Raw genomic sequence first — 19,356 nt, 5'->3', positions numbered from 1 at the left:
AGTGAGTTTTCTCATGCTATTCTCCACAACTCATCTCAATACGCACACTAGCACAGAGAAATGCACATTCAATAACAGACACATGCGCACACATACTTACACAGGCACATACTCAAACAGATACATACATATACACACATGCACATATACAGAGACATACACAGACACAGACCACCCCACTCTTTAGCATCATCTCATCATAGAACCCTGTCTTAAGGAATGTTGCTTTTTCCTCAGTGCCCAGTATAGACTCACATTTCAATTATACATTATTCAGTCTGAGACCCTTATGTAGTAGAAAGCCTTCAAATAGTTGAAAACATTCATTTTATTCAGAATCAAACCAAAACAAAATGCTGCATTTGCTTCTGAGGGCAGACAGAGACTGCCTGCCTTTTGAGTAGCAGCAATTTTACAGTTAATAAGTCATTGCTGTATCCAGGTCACGTTTGCCTGAGCCGAGTGTCTGGTTTGTTGATAAGAGTTCAAGGGCGGCCTGTTCCTCTGAGAATGAAGGATAGTTATGGCAAGTTATGTGACCCCTAGATTACCAGGGTGTTATGACTTTGGTTGGAGATAAAAAGGAAGCATACATAAGACCTAGGAGGATGGGAACTGATGAAGCCCTTGAAGTATATAAGAAAATTAGGAAAGAACTTAACCAAGGAATTAGAATGGCTAAAAGGAGTCATGAAAGGGTTATTAGCAAACAGGATTAAGGAGAATCCTAAGACTTTTTATACATATATAAAAAGCAAGAGGGTAGCCAGGGAAAGGGTTGGCCTACTCAAGGACAAAGGAGGGATTTGATGTGTGGAGCCAGAAGAGGTAGGTAAGGCCCTAAACTAATATATTGTGTTGGTATTCACCAAAGAGAAGGAATTAGTGGAGGATGACCTGAGAGAAGGAAGTGTTGAGTTTCTAAGCCAAGTTGCTATTAAAAAGGAAGAGGTGTTGTCCATTTTAAAAAATATTAAGGTAGATAAATCTTCTGGTCTTGATGGGATCTATCTCAGGGTATTGAGGGACATAAGAACAAATTGCTGGAGAATAGCCAGTATAGTCCAACTATTTAAGAAGGAAACTAGGGAAAATCCTGGAATTTACAGCCCTGCGAGTATCTCATCGGTGGTGGGGAGGTTATCAGAAAAGATTCTCAGGGACAAGATCTATACGCATTTCGAAACAACCGGACTTACTAGCAATAGACAGTATAGTTTTGAGCAAGGGAGGTCATACCTCACTAACTTGATCGAGGTTTGAGGAGGTGACAAAGATGTTTGATGAAGGAAAAGCGGTTGATGTTGTTTATGTGGACTTCATGGCAGACTGGTACCAAAGGTGAAGTCACATGGTATCAGGGTGAGCTGGCAATAAAGATACAGAACTGGCTTAGTCATAGGAGACAGAGGGTAGCGGTGGAAGGATGCTTTTCAGAATGGAGGATTGTGACTAGTGGTGTTCCACAGGGATCAGTGCTGGGACCTCTGCTGTTTTTGGTCTACATAAATTATTTGGAGGAAAACGTAGCTGGTCTGCGGACGATACAAAGATTGGTGGAGTTGTGGATACTGAGAAGGATTGTCAGCATGCAGCAGGATATATGGTGGGTGGCACGGTGGCACAGTGTTTAGCACTGCTGCTGCACAGCGCCAGAGACCCGGGTTCAATTCCCACCTCAGGCAACTGTCTGTGTGGAGTTTGCACATTCTCCCCGTGTCTGTGTGGGTTTCCTCCCACAGTCAAAAGATGTGCAGGTTAGGTGAATTGGCCTGGCTAAATTGCCCATAGTGTTAGGTGAAAGAATAAATGTAGGGGAATGGGTCTGGGTGGGTTGCTCTTCAGAGGGTCGGTGTGGACTTGTTGGGCCGAAGGGCCTGTTTCCACACTGTAAGTAATCTAATCTAATCTAATATATCAGTTGGAGGCCTGGGCAGAAAAATAACAGATGTTGTTTAATCCTGACAAATGTGAGGTGATGCATTTTGGAAGGTCAAGTGCAAGAGGTAATTATACAGTGAATGTCAGAACCCTTTGGAGTATTGATATGCAGAGGAATCGGGGTGTGCAGGTCCACAGATCACTGAAGGTGGCAGCACAGGTAAATAAGGTAGTAAAAAAGGCTTATGGCATGCTTGCCTTCACTGGAAGAGGTATTGAGTATGAGGATAGGCAAGTTATGCTGCAGCTTTATAGAATTTTGGTTAGACCAGGGAATATTGCATGCAGTTCTGATCAGCACACTACCAGAAACTTGTGGATGCTTTGGAGTGGGTACAGAAAAGGTTTACCAGGGTGTTGTCTGGTATGGGGGATTTTAGGTATGAAGAAGAGTTGAATAGACTGGGTTTATTTTCACTGGAACGCAGGAGGTTGAGGGGAGACCTGATAGAAGTTTATAAGATTATGAATGGCATGGATAGAGTGGAAAGTAGAAGGCTTTTTCACACAATGGAGGAGTCAATTATTAGTGGACACAGTATCAAGGTGCGAGGAGGAAAGTTTAAAAGAAATGCGCAAGGTAAGTTTTTCACAAAGGGTGGTAAGTGCCTGGTACGTACTGCCAGAGGAGGTGGTGAAGCAGACACAACAGCAGCATTCAAGAGGCACCTGGATAATACATGAATAGGAAAGGAATAAAGGGGTAGAATGTTGTAAATGAAAACAACTTTAATATGGAAAGGCAAAATCTAATGGCACAGGCTTGGAGGGCTGAAGGGCCTGTTCCTGTGCTGTATTGTTCTTTGTTCTTGTTGCACTTAGTGCTGCCGTACTTTTTCATGCTGAAAGTGATGTTCGTCCTCAATGTTCTCATCCTTGGTCGACTGCTTGTGCTCTCACAGCTCTTCAGCTTCCATCATATCCCATCTTTGTCTGTTCCAATTGTGCAGAGTACAGCGTGCTGGGATTATGTAGCACAATGTTTCCACATTCTGCTGCATGACCCCCCTCCAAACTGATCCAATCATTGGAACCTTATCCTCAGCATGCCTATCAGCTGCACCATGATGGCCATGCTCAAAGAATCAGTTGTGTAATTGAGTTGTCAGCAGACGGAAGCCCTTGTCTCGCAGTAACCATCCGGATAAGGCACCCAGCCCTTGCTGGTTTAGCATACTTCTCCATATGTTGGGACATGAAGAACTGTAACAAGGAGGGCCGGAGAATTCCTTTACATGGACCTTTGACATAGGCACAGTTTTCATATAAATACAGCAGAAATCATGCCACAAGCACACGGTGGGAGACTGTAATTGTTCCTTCACCTTATCCCAACACCCCTCATATCAACCAAGAAAGGCAGAATGGCATATAGGAGCATGTTAGTGAACACTTAGAGATCAACACCAGAGAAAATCAGCTCGGTGTCCTTATGCAGCCTATGGCACCTTGGGTTTGCTTTGTGAATAGTGACCCACAGGTGTCAATTTTAAGGTTGCCACTGATCACTTCTGCTTCACAGAGATGACTGTTCAATCTGCAAAGACCAATGATGTGGCCATGTTTGCTTATGACCAAGATTTATACTTTACACAGACACTTCATGCATTTTACATACACAGTGCTACGATTACATATTACTTTAAACCTGTACATTACGTGTATGCTTAATGCAATTGTTCCTTGAAGGGTCTCACATTACTCACAAACAGAGGTCATGTACTCGCGCAGAAAATATTACGCTAACTTGGATACTTCAGCTATGATTGCAGCCATTTTACATTTTCACTGTACACTTACAATTAACATGAATATAGAAGGCAACACAAGTTGTGCTTGATGAGTCACAGGCTCACATGGTAATCAAGAGGCAACTCCTGAGTTTCCACGTTCCTTTTTTCGTTTGTACTTCCTGTTGACCCTGTCAGTGCTGAATTTCCATAAGTTCCCTCTCCCCTCTCTCAATTACAGCTTTCTCTCCTAACACTGCTCTCTGACCCCCGCTCCTACGGTTCAGTCACATAAACCATTGTACTGTGCAGCACCCCCAGGATGATGGTGACTGTCAATAACCATCCTTCTCCAATAAGCTACCACCACTTAAATGTTGAGTTTCTCCCTTCACAATTATTTTCTCCTCTGCATCCAAGCATACTGCCTCCAAATCCTAGAATTGAATTCTACAAGTGGTCCCTCATAATCCCCCTTAACTCCCATTCAGCTGACCTCCAGGAGTGACTATAGCACACTCCCCAAATTGCATGTTATGGACACCTTCACCCTGACTGTTCCAAGCAGCTAACTGACCATATCTAAGGCTCTGGACTGATAGTGGATTCTGCCATTGACTGACAATGCCGGGATGGCTTGACTGAAGGCTGTTTACCTTAGCGTCACTGCAACATGTCCTGCTGGACTTTGAGGCACCACTATTTGGTTGAAACATGTACAGCATGTGCCATACTGACCGCTGGCACATGCTGCAGCTGTGATAGTGACATCGCAAGGTTCTGTACAGCTATATGTCCACCTTCTTGACAGATCATTGAAACTACCATTAAAAGCTTTATGTCTGTGCTCTCTAGCAAGGCAAGACACAAGGCAAGCCTTTACTTTCCGGTTGAGGGGGCAAAGTGCAAAAAGGCAAGATGTGGGAAGGCAAAGCTGCTGTTACCATCCAAGTAGGCACAAATACATGAGTGCTTAGAGAGCAAGCAAAGAAACCTGAGACGCACCTTGTTCAATCCATGAGTTGGATGCCAATCCTTGCGTGCAATGAATCCTGAAAACAGCATTCCAATTAATAGTACCAGTACATTCCAAGCGTTGAATTTGTAGAACAATGTTGGGTTGAAAAATATGCCAAGAGGATGTGTGTTCTCATGGAGGCAAGGGGTTGGGGGGTGTTGTTTACTACCCATGGAGCCCTGAAATGTTGATGATGGAGACCCCCGAGGAGTGAGCAGGAGTCACCAGGCTCCAACTCTAATTTTCATATTGGGAATAGTCATCATATAGTTTCTTCATGGCAAGTGGGAGAATGGGAAATTGCATATCTATGAGTTGAGATGATAGAATAATATCATGTGAAATAGGCTTCTTGCCATTTACTCATGAGATTCCCAACTTGCTATTCATAACTTTTTATCTCAACATCAAGAATCTTATTGCTGGTGATGTCACCCTGTTTTCCCCATTGCCTTTGTCGAATCAACATCTCCCAAGGATTGAGAAGGTTCTGCCTGTGGTTCCTACAACCTGCCTCCTAACCAATGGAGCCATCCTTTCTACATCTATCCTGTGTGACCCTTTAAGAATTTTGTAACTTTCAAGACCCACCTCTCATTCTTCTAAACTCCAGAAAATATACACTCAGTCTCTTCAATTTCTCTTCATAGGAGAGATGTCCCACCATACAGGGCATCCGATCTTGTTTGAAAGTTGAGGGTGTTTTATTCTTTAAAGGATGATTTTATTGAATCCTAAAAAATTCAAATCACAGTCTGGAATTTGAGGGGGAAGCAGGCTGTGAAAGGACAAGATTGGTGTTTGAATTTGTGGTAGGAAAGGTTCGTGGACTACTCATAGCCATGCCCAAGCACAGAAAAGAAATCATCTGGAAGCTGAGTCCGTCCTTGTAAGGCAGAAGTGGGTATTGCAGATGCTGGAGATCAGAGTCAAGATTAGAGTGGTGCTGGAAAAGTACAGCAGGTCAGGCAGCATCCGAGGAACAGGAAAATCGACATTTCGGGCAAAAGCTCACGTCGATTTTCCTGCTTCTTGGATGCTGGCTGACCTGCTGTGCTTTTCCAGCACCACTCTAATCTTGACTCAGTCCTTGTAAGTCCATCCCACAGCCACGAAATACTTTGGATAGGTCAAATGGGTGAAAAGTAGGAGCATGTCTCTCCCCAAGGGGAATCTCCTCCCTTGTGAATTTCTGGCCAATCTGATTAGTTGACAATTCCTACGTGTGCCTGCATTCCTGAAACAAGTTTGCTAATGGGTTGGGGGTAAGTTGACTGGCCCCCAGTACGTTTATAAATTTCCCCTCCATTGCAGACAAGCTTGCTGAGCACAGTCAGCACCATTATATTTTACAGTAAACATAGTGTTTTCCCCAGTTGCACAGTGCTGTTGTCAAGTCAAAGGTATGTTTTGCATACTATATTAATAATTAATGGAATATGATTTTCAATGCCAAAGTGACAGCTGGTGGCCCATATCAAACAATAGTTCCATTGGACACACTGCAGTACATAGCATGCTGACTGTAGTCAACTGGCCTGTGCTTGAAAACCTCCAAATACCATGTATCTACTAAGTTATCCTGACTATACTAAGTATTACATTGGCAATTAGTCAGTCTCCCAGTGTAAATCATTTGCACGTGCTAGAAGCTGCATATATTCACACACATGATTCTGTTCTTTGTAGACAAATGCCAATTGTCCATATATTGCACCATTTTCCTTGAGAATGTTTTGGAGACTGCCAATATTACATTTCCCATTTTAATGCAAAGACTGCCTGAGTCTACCTGCCTGATTTGTGTTTAATCAGCTAAGGTTACCAGTTAATAGTTCGTGCTACATCCCACACCATCAATGGTTCCACCAATCAGCACTCTCTTCTCTTGTTGTACAAATTAGTGTTTCCTTTCAAAATTTTGTTTATTATCTGCTAGTCCTGCTGAGTGTGAAACAAAAAGTTTTGAATAGCAATACAAGAAAGTTGTTAGTGGGAAGAGGCCTTTGCTTGTGCAACTCAATACATAATTAAACCGTTCTGGGTAGCAGAATTTTAATGTTATACGTGCACCAAGATATTTTATCTTGGATCTTAGAATAAGATTTACTTTGGTTCCAGTTGTATTAGAATATGAACAAATGTGATTTATGCTGAAGCAAAGTGTAGACAAAGATAAAGATGACAAATAACTGAAAAACCAAAACTATTGCAAATTGCTATAGTTGTTTTCGTTTGTAAAGTAATCCTGTAGTCAACCAAAGCAAACTTAACACGTTGATTCAATTTTGTTTTGGCGCCTCTGGAAAAGTATTCTGATGACTTTAGGTGTACTCTCTCAACGTTCTAACCTTATAAGGGCACAGAGTTGTTAACTTCTGCAGGGTATTGGAACCAGAGTTCTCCTGTTCCATGTACACATTTGAAAGTAGATGAATATGGAATTGAAGAAACATAAACTTAAAACTAACATGTTTCCGTTAACTAGAATAACCAAAAGGACAGTTGTGAGCATTCGACTATTGAAAAGCCAAAGATTTAAGTATTTAGAAATGTTATATAATGTTGGATTAATCTTTACTAATTGCTTCAAGAATTTTCAAGAATAAAGCTTTACTAAATATTATTTTGTTTAAAAAATCTAATTGAACAAGACAGGATAAATGTCATCATGGGTTAGGCTCACTTCCAACATGTTCACTTTCCAAAATAATGTAGTATAACTGATTATATTCATTTCTTAAGATAGTCTCATAAATAAATCAGTACCAGACTTACAATTCAGGCATTGGCAACGTGAAATTTGGATGAATTCTGATGCTTGACCCCAAACTTAAGATGTGATTTCATATTTAGTTTGTCTAATTGTTCAGGAAGTGGGAGCAGCCATTTCAATTTGAACAGTCAGCTGTTCGAAGGCTAGGAGTTAGGATGAGGCAAGCATGACAAAATAAGGCCCAGTACTTGTGCTGTTGCTGGTATGCCCCACTGTTTCCTCACAAAAACACCTCCAGAGAAACTTGCTTGAACCCTGCGATGTACCTGACTACCATGCTGTCATTCACATGATTAGTTGGGCTTGCCAGGAAATATTTTGAAAAGTTAGTCCGTTCTGCAATGTAAGGGGCCATTAATTGGAGCCAAGTGGTTTCCATACATCTTACCCACTGCTGATCTGTTGAAAGTTCAGATCAGTCCTGGAGCCATGAGAAGACCTCTGAGACAATTTCCAAAGCCCAGCTGCACTGGGACCCAGTCCTGTGGCACTTTGAAAATCCCAGCCCCATACAAATCAACTATGATTTGGAGATGCCGGTGTTGGACTGGGGTGTACAAAGTTAAAAATCACACAACACCAGGTTATAGTCCAACAGGTTTAATTGGAAGCACACTAGCTTTCGGAGCAACGCTCCTTCATTACGATTGAGCCCTCCACTATCACCTGATGAAGGAGCGTCGCTCCGAAAGCTAGTGTGCTTTCAATTAAACCTGTTGGACGATAACCTGTTGTTGTGTGATTTTTAACAAATCAACTAGTTATTGCTGAGAAAATGCGTTAGCTTTTTGTGCTGCACTCATCAAGACAATACATAAGAATGTGAATTCAAGAAAATCAGCATTAATGCTATGTGAATGCAGTTCAGTACAAGTGAACTCTCATTAGTTGAGGCAAAGCCTCAAGGTTGGGGATGAACCATCAACTGATTCTGTTTATACTACCAGAAGAAATGACTGAAATTTTGTCAGAGTGGTCCCCTGGCCAGAAAATCAAGGGCAATTTCACCTCAGCCATTTAGAGGAGCTGTGACCAGAATTCAAGTTCATCCGGCAACTAATGAGCTGACTTTGGGGCTCCCATTTCTTGGAGGGAGAGCTACATCCCTTAAAGAATTACCACCAATTAGAGGATTGGCAGTACTTTGATCACAGCTATAGTTTCTGAACTGCATTGATCAGAGTATCACTACAATGTGGAAGCAGGCCATTCAGCCCAACAAGTCCATACCGACTCTCCAGAGAGCATAACATCTAGAGACGACTCCCTATCCCTGTAACTCTGCATTTTCCATGACTAACCCACCTAATCTACACATCCATGGGCAGTATTGGCAATTTAGCATGGCCAATCTGAGTAAGCTGCACATCTTTCACTGTGGGAGGAAACTGGTGCCCCCGGGGGAAACCCATGCAGACATTGGAATTGAATGCGGTTCTCTGGTGCTGTGAGGCAACAGTGCTAACCACTGAGCCACCATGTGGCCAGGATGTTATCCTGGCAGTAAATTATGTATGGTGGGAGCAACTTACCTGGGAGTCAGGTAAGTTGCATTGAGGAGGGGAAGTTTGGAGTGATCTTGGTGGTGGGATCAGGGTGGTTGCACGGGGAAACTCTTTATAGGGCAGCTGGCATCTTCTTCCCATCTCTGAGCCAGTAAGGAGACTGCACATCTCAAACTTCGCACCAACTCTTTATAGAATTCCAGCAGTGGGATAAAGGCACCCTCTATTAACCATTATCGTCATTCAAATAATCTGAGAACAGGAGAGCTATTAACCACTTTCCCTGCTGCTGGTTCGATACAATGCAGTGTGGAAGCAGCAACATGCAAACTCCACCCTCCTTCCCAATTTCTCAGCCACAGCCCATCCCACAATCTCCACTGTTCCAAATCCCATTCTAGCAAGCTATAAGTTATAATTAAATGCTATTTAAAAGCATTTCCTTTTGAACATGAGTTTTAATGCAAAAACACAACTAACAGAATTGAATTGGAATTACAATGGTTTCAATTAGCTCATTTTGAGCTGAGACACGTGTTTAAGAGGTTGCAGAAAAGTTTGGAGGAATGATCAGCTACAAGTAAATTTAAAAAAAGCAGGCAAAAATTTGCATTGCCAAGTTAATCAGCCAAAAGTAAGTAAGCGCAGACATGTAATATGCATCTTGGTACAGATTAGAATGTTTTGTGATTGATAGTGATTTGTAACACCCAGTCACAACAATGTTCCTAAGAGTGTTCTTCAAAAATGTAGGGAACACACACACATTCTAACATATTGCCCATCAGCACTGTAGGAATTTGTGTGCACTGGACTGAAATATCACTTTTTGTCAATTTGGAATGCTGCTCGCTTTACATTGAAGATCTTGTATAGAACTGGCAAGTAAACCATTTATTCCTCTACTTAGTCTTTTTCTTCTTAAAAAGACATGCTAAGCGATGTTGGGTGTTGTACCAATGCTACTGCAAGAAAAGTGTTTCAGAGAAATGGTAGCCATATTTTAGGTATGCAAGAGTGACAGTTGAAGTTACAAATAGAGTGACCCCCATGAATCTAAATTCAACTAAACCATTGACTTTGGCTTGAATGGGATTTGGGCCAACTAAATATCCTGGAAATAATTGTAAACTCAGTGTCCCAAGTTGTTGCCTGATTCATTCAGTTTAACAGCCAAATCCAAGGCTCGTTTTTCACTTGAACAGAATATACATCGTGATTGAATCCATAACTCTGTTCCCAAATCCAAAGTGAGTTTTTACTAATCCTTTTGTAGCTCAAGCAGAATATAGTGGATTAGCAATTAGCAACTCCCCATGGGTGGCTGGGGAGCTTAAACAATTGGCTGATTAGCAAACATTAAAAATGTACCTCAGCAAGTGTATTGGAAGTACAAATACTTGGTATTGTGAACATACTAATTTCTACTCCATCTGCTTTGCAGAGTATTGCTAGCAAATCAGAACTGCATTGAAAATAGTTTGTTAAAGTAGAAAAAAAGATCCCAGAAGTTCTCGTGGGAGAAAAAAGATCATGAGAGGAGATGCGGTAAATCAAAGGGAGGCAATTAGGTATTACATCAGGGTAGCAATTAGGCATAATGATAACTAAAGGGTGTCAGACGGGGACAGTGTACAAACTTAAAATTGCATAAAAATACAAGGCGATAAATTTCAAAAACAGTAAAAGTACAGAATTAAGGGCTTTATAACTGAATGCAGGCAATATCATACCATAATGGATAAATTGTTAGCGATATGAAGGTGTAAACCAGCAACGTAGAAAAGATTTATCCCATGCAGTAATCTGAGAAAATTCGAAAGGCCAAGAACTATTTAAAGTAAAAATAAACAACTTCATTTCTTAATGTATAACAGAGAATAATTAACTGACAACTATTTACAACTCCTTCTTCTAACCTATCTTTTACCTTCCCTTCTGTAATACTAGTCTGATAAAACCCCAATTATGATCTACCAAAAATTCAAATTTTCAAAACCAGCCAGATGTTGAATCTTCTCTTATATCTTCCTTGGTCATCTTTTCTTCTTCTTAGGGATTTCTGTTTCACAGGTTACTGATCAATAAAGGTATCTTTAAGAGAGCTATTTTTTCCAGGCAGTCTGCAGATGCTGGTGGCTTGGCAGTTTTCCTTTCAGCTTTCCCCGGTCTTATACCCCCAAAGCATCGGATTGTGCTTTTAAAATTGTCAATATACTAAATTTAAACTGGATTGGAGTTTGGTATTTTTCAGGGTATAATTGAAACTGATTGGCCAAATTTGAATTTATTTTGTCATCTCCAGGCAACCAGTTAATCTAGTTGATCAACCAAAAGGTTATATTATATCTTGTTCAGAACACTTGGTGCTGTATCAGGTAGTTCTGCTAGCTTTTAATGCTGTTAAAGGTACAATACCCCTTGCACCTTCATAACACTAGCACAGATAGATAGAAATATATATGACCTGATAGACATTACAGAGCTATGATTACAGGCTGTCCAAGGTTGGGGCCTAAATATTGAAGGGTGTTGACATTTCAGAAAAAAGCAAGCTAGAAAATGCAGTAGGTATCTCTGTTAATTAAGATAATTAAGTAAATAGAGATGACCTGAGCTCAAAACAGCAAGATGTAGAATCACTTGGAGTAAAGATTAAAAAATAAGAAAGGTAGGGTATTACTTATGGGAATTGTCTTAGGCTTATCTATCAGTCATTACACTGTCAGAAAGAATATACAGGAAGAAATAAATGGGTGGTTTAAGACAAGGATTCCAATAACTGATCGAAGGAGTTGCAGAGGGACCACAGCCTGAAAAATGAGAAACAAACCCATCGGTCCAACTTGCCCATGTCGACCAAATTTCTTAAATTTCTCATTTGTCTGCATGTGTTAGTTACGTGCGTGGAACAGTTCCTTAGACTAGAGTTTTCTGGAACCCACCAGGGAACAGGCTATTCTCGAACAATGAGAAATGATTAATCAGTAGCTTCATGATGGAGTTTCGAGATGACAGCAATTGGAACGTGATAGAATTTCATGTTCAGTTTAAAAGGAAGAAGTGTGAATCAAAGATTAGTGCTTTAAACTTGAATAAAGGTAATAGTAAGGATATGAAGGCAAAGCTAGCAAAAGTTAACTGGAAATGAGTTTAAAGGCTAGGACAGTCAAGGTGCAGTGGCACAATAGTGTTAACAGATAGTCACTCAGCAAATATGTATCCAAATGAGAAATAAAGTCTCTTTGATGTTTCTTCCATCTGCAGCTAAGTAAAGGACTTAAGAATAGGATCAAACTGAAAGAAATGTGATGGAAATCTGCAAAGATTAGTTAGTGATAGTTAGTAGATTGCTCAGATTCTAAGCACCTGCAACAAACCATTTAAAGAAAAGCAGGACAGTGCAGAGTTTGAATGTAAAGTAGCTAATCATTTGGAAATAAATGGTAGGAGTTTCTACATGTCCTAAAATTGGACAAGAATCCTTAAAGGCTGTTTGCAAGAAATATCCCAATTTGATCAAGTACATGACTTCTACCTTTTGAAATTTTCTGTGGAATCTACTTCCATCACTGTTCCAGAGGAAAAGAACTTTGTGTGAAATAATTTCCTCTCTAGTCTTTTTTGCCTTTTTTTAAAGACAATATATCATAGAGATGTAAATCACCCAAAACAGACCCAACTTGTCCATGCTGACCAGATATCCCAACCCAATCTAGTCCCACCTGCCAGCACCCGGCCCATATCCTTTCTATTCATATACCCATCCAGGTGCCTTTTAAATGTTGTAGTTGTACTAGCCTCCACCACTTCCTCTGGCAGCTCATTCCATACACTTACCACCCTCTGCGTGAAAAAGTTGCTCCTTTTATATCTTTCCCCTCTCACCCTAAATCTATGCCATCTAGTTCTGGATTCCCCAACTCAGGAAAGAAACTTTGTCTATTTATCCTATCCATGGCCCTCATGATTTTATAAACCTCTACAGCCTCCGACGCTCCAGGGAAAACAGCCCTAGCCTATTCAACTTCTCCCAGTAGCTAAAATCCTCCAACCCTGGCAACATCCTTGTAAATCTTTTCTGAACCCTTTCAAATTTCACAACATCCTTCCATTAGGAAGGAGACCAGAATTGCATGCAGTATTCCAAAGGTCGCCTTACAATGTCTTGTACAGCTGCAACATAACTTCCCAACTCCTGTACTCAATACTTGACTAATAAAGGAAAGCATACCAAATGCCTTCTTCACTAACCTATCTACCTGTAACTCCCTTCCTATATACACTATCAAAGCCTCACAACTTTTCAAACCTTTTTTAGGTTTCTCCCTAACCTTCTGTGCTTTAAGAAGAAAAAAACTCTTAAGCATCTCCATCCAAGCTTTCCACAAGACAGTTTGTGGTGCTGCCTACTCACTAGCCCGGGAACCTCCCCACTAGCATTGGACTGATCATGTCCAGACCTATGGGCCAGTATAGGAGTTTGCCCTTGAGTTATTGTGCCTGGACACCCTAGCTGAAAGGTATTCCTTGATTTGCTGACCACCATGACAAGCTTCCTGGCTTTGTATCTGTGGTAAATGGAAAGGTACATCAGCAGTGGCATGAATCTGATTTGTCTGGCTGAGGAGGCAAAATGCGAAAAGGAATTGCAAGGCAGGGCTGCCATGAGCACTCAGGTAGGCTGAGTGTGAGTGAATGCTATGACAGTATGTCAAGTACCCAGAGGTGTAGCCTCATCACCCAAATGCTAGATGCATGTTCTTCAGCCCATAGTGTGCTTGCAGCAACATTGTTTAAACAGTTACTAATGCAGTGCAAGGTGCAAATTGAAGTGCAGAAGTATCCTTTAAATGGATTGGAGGTATACATGAGGATTCTCAGAGATGACATCTGTGATTCATCGTGGTAAACCTCATCAACACCCTCTCAAGGCCTTGGCATCCTCTTTAAACTATGGTGCCTAGAATTGTACTAGTATTCCAGCTGAGGCCAAGCCAGTGATATGTAAAGATTTGATTTTGATTTCTTGTACTCAATGTCCTTACCTACAATGCCAAGTATCTTGTACATTTTCAACATCATAAACTCACCTACTTGCTTCAAGGATGTTGAGAATATCATTAATAACATTATCTCATCAACAACTTTACTTCAAAGAATTTAATAGAGTTAGGTATTTAATATGTTTATCCATCCCATTTTGAACAGTGTGTGAATATTTTCATTCCTCTATTTCTGACACCACACTCATGTCTAAAGAGGATTAAAAGGTGTCAGAGTTTTTGTTCCTTCAGCAACCGAGGATACACATTACCAGGACTGGATTAATTATTACCTTTAGAGTGATTGTAACTTTGTTTACAATCTGCCTTTCAACTGTTTCACTCTGGTGTCCCTGCAAATTTATCTATTATTTTATGTACTTGTGTCTTGTTTAATAAGATTGATTTGGCACCTTAACAAATGTCTTGTGGAAATCCATGTATAATGCATCAAGAGATTCCCCTTCACTCAACCTATTTGTTACTTCCTCAAAAAAAACCTTTAATGTGATTAAATATGATTTCGCCCTCAGAAATCCACAAACACTGAAAATTGAAGAGTCAAAAGATCTTTCACACATTGAATTCCTTTTATTCTGAAGACTTGCATTCATTCTCTTAATTCTTTAATTGAATATGAACCCAGTCTGAAAGAGGCATTTGCTTCGTATTCTCTAGTAGAGAAAGCTACATAAACTTATCAAACTGTACAGTTCTATACATCATTGCTTTGTGATTTTAGTTTCCCATGGAGTCAGTAACCTTAAAATGCATTGAAATCAAGGAACAGTCTGAGCATGGCTATCCCAGTTTTCATCAAGTGTAAAATATCCGTAGTATCATTTCTATATGTTCAGTTGCTATGGTATGAAAGATAATGGAAAAAACAGCATTAAATCTGGTGCCTTCCAGAAAACTATGTACTGGTCAGTCAATTCCTACGTGATTCTGCTTAAAGACAGCATTGTGCCTATATAGTTCTCGTTATACTGATAACAACAGCATCACGGTGGCTCAGTAGTTAGCACTGCAGCCTCACAGCACCAGGGACCTGGGTTCGATTCCAGACTCTGGTGACTGTGTGGAGTTTGCACGTTCTCCCCATGTCTGCATGGGTTTCCTCTGAGTGCTCGGCTTCCTCTGGCAATCCACAGATGTGCAGGTTAGGTGGATTGGCCATGCTAAATTGCCCTTGGTGTTCAAGGATGTGTAGGTTAGTTGCATTAGTCAGGGTAAATGCAGGAGACTGGGATCTGGTGGATCACTGTTCGGGGGAGTCAGTGTTGACTTGTTGGGCCAAATAGCCTGTTTCCACACTGTATGTGTTCTCTGAATAGAAATACAAGATGATAAAACCTGTCCCCAAGCTTTAATTCTCTAAATTTAAGTTTGATTCCAGCAAATCTGCACTGTACTCCTCGCAAGGCTAATTTGTCCTTACTGAAGTGCAGGGCCCAAACGTGAATGCAGTACTCCACATGCACTTCCACCAAGGCTCTAAAGCACTCAAGCACAATTTCATTCCCTTTGTATTCCAGCCCTCTTGAGATTAATGACAACTATGCTTTTTGTCTTGGCCTGAAGTGTAGAATAGTCAAAGGCAAGGAATGGAAATAGGATTAATTATTCTATTGGAAGTGGTTCTGTCATTTAACCACTTGAGTTATTTGAAAATGAGTGACAAAAATCATTAGTAAGTATATATAAGCCATTATCCAACACTTCACTATGCCATTGTTGATGACGAGTCGTGACAAAGAATGCATTCAGCATAATGTTCTATGGCTGAGTAGGGATTTTCTGAGCTCTAAACATTTCTGTTACCAGCACTAGTTCTAATATCATTAATAGTATGTGGTTCATGCACAAATTAAACAGTATTAAATGCCAAGGAAAGAATGATTTCTGTGCACTTATTTTCCATCTATTTCACTAACCGAATAATATATCAAAACTTATTGAAATTTCAACTGTGGTAGGCAAGATAGCGTGAAATCTAGAAATCTCTTGCACTGAACTGCTTAATCCAAGAAACTCAAACCTGTTAATTGTGATGCTGCCCCATTACATATGGTGTGAGACACTGGCATGTACTAATATTAGGGAAGATTGCAAGGATTTTTTTAGATTTATAAAGGGCAAAAAAAGAGGCAAAAGTTGACATTAGCCTGCTGGAACATTATGCTGGAGAACTGGTATAGATAGATGATTCTTCATCCAAAATGCTCGGGACGAGCTGTTTTTTGGAATTCTGAATTTTTCGGTTTTCAGAATAAATGATGGTTTAATGGTGAAATTTTTAAAAATCTTACCGGATGAGCAAACGTCTAAGTAAGAACAGGACGGGTGGTGCTTGGCCCCCTAGTGTTGTATATGAGTGACACGCATTGAGTGGGTGTCGACTGGGTTAACTTTGCACGCCAAACAACCTTGTTAATGAGAAAAAGCTTCACAAAAAAACCTTTGGATTTCCGAGCTTTTCGGTTTTTGGATGTTCGGATAAAAGATCTTCTATCTGTAATGGGGAACAAAGATACAGAGAAACTGAATGAGTCCTTTGCTTCAGTCTTCATGGTGGAAGACATGAGTAATATCCCAGAAATTCCAGAGAATTGAGGGGGAGGGGGCAGTAATGAGTACAGTGACCATCACCAAGGAGAAGCTGCTCGAAAAACTGGAAGGTCTGGAAGTGGACAAATCACCTGGACCAGATGGGCTACACCGTAGAGTTCTGAAGAAGATAGCTGAAGAGATAGTGTAGGCTATAGTAGCGATCTTTCTGGTAACATTGCTAATGTAACCCCCATGTTTAAGAAGGGAGTAAGGCAAAAGACGGGAAATTATAGGCCAATTAGCCTGACCTCAGTCATTGGTAAGTTTTTGGAGTTCGTTGGTGAAGGATGAGATTTCTGAATACTTGGATGTGCATGGTAAAATGGGGCAAAGTCAGCATGGTTTCATCAAGGAGAGATTATGCCTGACAAATCTGTTAGAATTCTTTGAGGAGGTAACAAGCAGGATAGACCAAGAATGTTGTTTTATCTGGTCTTCCAGAAGGCCTTTGATAAGGTGCCGCACAGGAGGCTGCTGTGTAAGATAAGGACACATGGTGTTAGAGGCAATGTACTAGCATGGATAGAAGATTGGCTGCCTGACAGAAAGCAAAGAGTGGGGATAAAAGAGTCCTTCTCAGGATGGAAGCCTGTAACTCGTGGTGTTCGACAAGGGTCAGTGTTGGGACCACAACTTTTCACTTTATACATTAACGATCTGGATGAAGAAACTGACGGCATTCCAGTTAAGTTTGAAGGTAATACAAAGATAGATGGAGGGACAGCCAGTTTTGAGGAGACAGGGAGGCTGCAGAAAGATTTAGACAGGTTAGGAGAGTGGGTAAAGAAGTGGCAGATGAAGTACAATGTGGGAAAGTGTGAGGTCTTGCACTTTGGTAGAAAGAATAGATGCATGGACTATTTTCTAAATGGGGAGAAAATTCAGAAATCCAGTACAAAGGGATTTGGGAGTCCTAGTCTTGATTCTCTTAATGTAAACATGCAGGTTGAATCAGTAATTAGGAAGGCAAATACAATGTCAGTCAACTTCAGAGGATTAGAATATAGAAGCACAGATGAATTCTGAGGCTTTATAAGTCTCTATTCAGACCATATTTAGAGTATTGTGAGCAATTTTGGGCCCCATACCTCAAAGGATGTATTGGCCCCTCGAGCGGGTCCAGAAGAGATTCATGAGAATGATGCTAGGAATGAAAGGCTTAAGACATGAGGAACATTTGAGAACTCTGGGGCTATACTCAATGGAGTTTAGAAGGATGAGAGCCAATATGATTGAAACTTACAGAATGCAGAACGGCCTGGACAGAGTGGATGTTGGTAAAATATTTTCATTGGCAGGAGAGATGAGGACCTGAGGACCAGCCTTGGAGTAAAGGGAAGACCCCTTAGAATGGAGATAAAGAGAAACTTCTTCAGCCAGAGATTGGTGAATCTGTGAAATTCATTGCCACAGAAGCCTGTGGAGGCCAGGTCATTGAGTAAATTTAAGACAGAGATAGATAAATTCTTGATTGCCAAAGGGATCAAAGGTTACAGGGAGAAAGCAGGAATATAGAGTTGAAAACCTATCAGTCATGATTGAATGGCGGAGCAGACCCGATGGGCCGAATGGCCTAATTTCTTCTCCTATGGTCTTACTGTTTAATGAATGATAAACATATCGTCAGTTGCTTAAATCAGTGCCATTTTTTAAAAGAGTTGCAAGAGTAGAATCTGGTCAAGTGGTTCATATAATGTCCTAAAGCATGAAAGAAGTTCAAGTGGTTTCAAAGCATTTCCAAACATCCAGCTTCACAAGCAGTTGAAAAACCCGAAACGTTTGGAAGCACTTTCAGAACGAATTTGGAGTAAATTCCCATTGACGTGTTATTTGCAATAAAGTTTATACAGTTTATCACTGTTCACTGAACAGATTTGAAGTTTATTATTTCAAATAGAGCTGAACTGCTGCCAGTTAATTACATTCCATTGAGTCAGGGTATCACATGATAAGTTAGTCTTCAGAAGTAGTAAAGGATTTTACTGCTTGACTGGCAGAACAGTATTACAGACTGTTGCTGGACAATCTGTATTGCCATATAAAGAACTGCAACTACAACAAATGGGTGAAACCTTATAGAGGTGCTCAATGTGGGCTGTGGAGAGATTTGTGGTAGAATAGGATGAGAGGTCAGGCAAAGCTTCTCTTGACATCAGAATCTTCATGTTCCACATTTTAATGCTTTTCACAAGTAGTGTAGTGAGTTTCTCGCTAGGCAGTGGTGAATTGCCAATTCAAGGGGGATTATTGCTTGTGAAATACCTTGTTTTCAGCCCAGCTTACCTTTTTGGTACTCAGCTCCCTATCTCACCAGAGAGGCTAGGTTTTTGGAAACCTTGACATTGAATTCAGCATGGATAGCTAGTGAATTCAGGCTTGCTGTATGACCAAAAGGGCCTCCAACATCTCAGAGAATGCTCCATAGGCACCAGCCACATGTACCCCATGTCCATAGACAGTAGCGTCCAATCTATTACCAGCCTTTACGAAGCACTGCGACACATTTCTGATTCGGTTACAGGATACTTCTGCACTTCAATGTTGCACCTTGGGCTGGCCCAGTGACTGTCATTGTAATGCTGCGTCAAGGTGTGCTCGGGGACATATGCCCAACCCATGGATTGGACCAAACTGCATCTCGAGGTTCTTTGCTTGTTGTAACAACCCGCACTCACTCTAAGCCTATCTGGATACTCATAACATCCCTGTCTTGCCTTGCCTTTTTGTA

At 40.8% G+C, this 19,356-nt stretch overlaps 1 protein-coding gene across 1 annotated transcript in view; it reads left to right on the top strand.

Moving 5' to 3' along the window:
• sec24d (SEC24 homolog D, COPII coat complex component) overlaps positions 1-19,356 on the top strand; it is a 203,998-nt gene that overhangs the window by 168,861 nt on the left and 15,781 nt on the right. The window lies entirely within an intron of this gene.

This window comes from Chiloscyllium plagiosum, unplaced genomic scaffold, assembly GCF_037043375.1.
Source record: "Chiloscyllium plagiosum isolate Xiang-an unplaced genomic scaffold, Cpla_swu_hap1 HiC_scaffold_1, whole genome shotgun sequence".
Lineage (NCBI taxonomy): Eukaryota > Metazoa > Chordata > Chondrichthyes > Orectolobiformes > Hemiscylliidae > Chiloscyllium > Chiloscyllium plagiosum.
Note: the sequence above shows the minus strand (reverse complement) of the source record. Positions and strands in the feature narration are given on the sequence as shown.